The following is a 2500-nucleotide window of genomic DNA, read 5'->3' as shown; positions in this document are numbered from 1 at the left end:
TATATATATATAGAGAGAGAGAGAGAGAGAGAGAGAGAGAGATTTTAAAAACACATAATGAAAGAGAAAAAACTAAATAAAGGAATAAATACATTTTAAAAATCCATTAATTTAGCGATATTACTGGAAGTTTCCCAAACAAAGTCCCATGTCTGTTAATCAAATATAATAATCAAATAAATAATCAGTCAAGTAAGCAATTGTTGATCAGACAGCACATCTCACTTCAACATCCTAAAACAGTATAACAAATGAGCATTAGAACACCACCAGATACTATTTGAGGCTTTGTTTATTGAAATCTAGTAATATCCTGTAAATTAATATTAAAAATTAAAAATTGCACTTTGCAGCATTACATGACTTTCAGTATTCATCACTACTTTGACTTGAAATTAATTTTTCCAAACGGCAACTTTTTCATAATTAACTATGGTAATCCTTTTCCATGCAATTTACCATGTTCCTATGGTTTTTATAACTAGAGTAAAAAGAATATAACTATAGCCATAACGACCATGAAAACAGGAAAACATTTATTTTCACCTTAAGTCAATAATTATACTCTTTCATAGTTTATATCTCTCCACTGATTGTTATTGCTAAAAATCAGCTATTTAATTATTATTTAAAATAACAATCTATTTGACATAAACAAAATTTAAAAAAACTTTAGAGGAAGATTTTAAAGAAAATCCACCATTTCGGCGAGATCTGCCAGGTTTATCCAACCTAATATTTGTTATCTTACCATTTAATAGTAGATTAATAAACGAGTTCAATTGAAACTTTGAAAACCTAGCCGTTTTGGAAACCATCTTCCCCAAATAACTAGTTATTTATTTATTGGTATTTGAGGCTTTGTTTATTGAAATCTAGTAATATACTATAAATTAATATTAAAAATTTAATGCAAAGTGCGCATTACATGACTTTCATTATCCATCACTACTTTGACTTGAAATTAATTTTTCCAAACGACAACTTTTTCATAATTAACTATGGTAATCCTTTTCCATGCAATTTACCATGTTCCTGTGGTTTTTATAACTTGAGTAAAAAGAATATAACTATAGTCATAACGACCATGGAAACAGGAAAACATCTGTTTTCACCTCAAGTCAATGATTATATTCTTTCATAGTTTATATCTCTCCACTGATTGTTATTGCTAAAAATCAGCTATTTAATTATTATTGAAAATAACAATCTATTTGACATAAACAAAATTAAAGGAAATTTAGATATGCTTTTTCGAAAATCCGCCATTTCTTAAATGTCATTCAACTATAAGGTGGGAATTCTATTTTTTATAGTAAACCTAGATTCTCAATTTAAGTGTAAATTTATGGCCTATCAAACTGTGTAATGTAAGGAAGGTTATTTTTCAGTTAATTCTTAATAATAATTTTCCTCAACAAAAAAAAAAGTGAACAGTACAGAACCATTTTCTTTCATTAAATAATTGTTATTATGTATTATGCGCATGCTGTACAAAGTCGTACCATTCAAAAATGGAATATGTTCGGTATTCTATAGATACCGTTGTTCTACAAAGACAAAGAACAGTTATTCACGATGGCATGTTTATTCCGTGACTGAGTCAGTCGAAGAAATACAATAAAAGGTCACCGGGACTCATCCGATGAATAGCTTATGTAAGGCTTGGAATGCGCTTTGTAAGGCAATTCCAAGTGGATTAAACAAAGCGATGAAATAGCGAAAGACAATATGGGAGTGCTCTGAGGAAATGCCTATCAGAGAAATTATCCTTAATAGAACTGTTTTAGAGAGTGGATGAAAGATGGAGATGTATTCTATTCATTCCATGTTTATAATAGACAAGAGTTTGGTATCAACCGCTTGAGGAGGCCCCTTACCTCCAAATTTTTTATAATCCACATGGAACGGGCACTCTAGAACACCACATAAATATCTCAATGTACACCTTCAAGTACCAATGGTAGAAAAAGGTAGTAACCAATTCGAATTATGTAACCACACGAAACTCAACCAACTAATTTCATGTTTTTTTCTGTTTTAAAGAGATTGGAAAAAAAAAATATTGGTTTCAAAATTAATTCGCCTAAAACAAAGACAGAAACGTTAGTCCAGAATAAAGGTTTATGCAACAAGGGATCAACTCAACATAGTTTTGAACCTCATCATTTCAGAAAAAAAAAAAATTAAAAATTAAGTAAAATATAAAATTTTGATTTTCTCAGAAAACACATATTTGAAAATTTCTTCCTTGTATAGTTTGTGTTGATATAAATTATAGAATAAGACATAATTGTGGAAAGTAAACAGCTACATTTTTAAATTATTCACTGTGGGTAATATGGCAAATGATCCTTTCGGTTGACGGATTAACTCACTTCAATTTAAATTCTCCTCTACAGATTCGATACTTAGGACTCCATCTTGACAAGAGATTTACTTGGAATCCACACACAAGACTGAAACGACGAGAAACTGCTCGTAGATTCCGATTGCTACA

Source organism: Halyomorpha halys, unplaced genomic scaffold (assembly GCF_000696795.3).
Source record: "Halyomorpha halys isolate HHAL.00 unplaced genomic scaffold, Hhal_1.1 Scaffold26.1, whole genome shotgun sequence".
NCBI classification, from domain to species: Eukaryota; Metazoa; Arthropoda; class Insecta; order Hemiptera; family Pentatomidae; genus Halyomorpha; species Halyomorpha halys.
Note: the sequence above shows the minus strand (reverse complement) of the source record.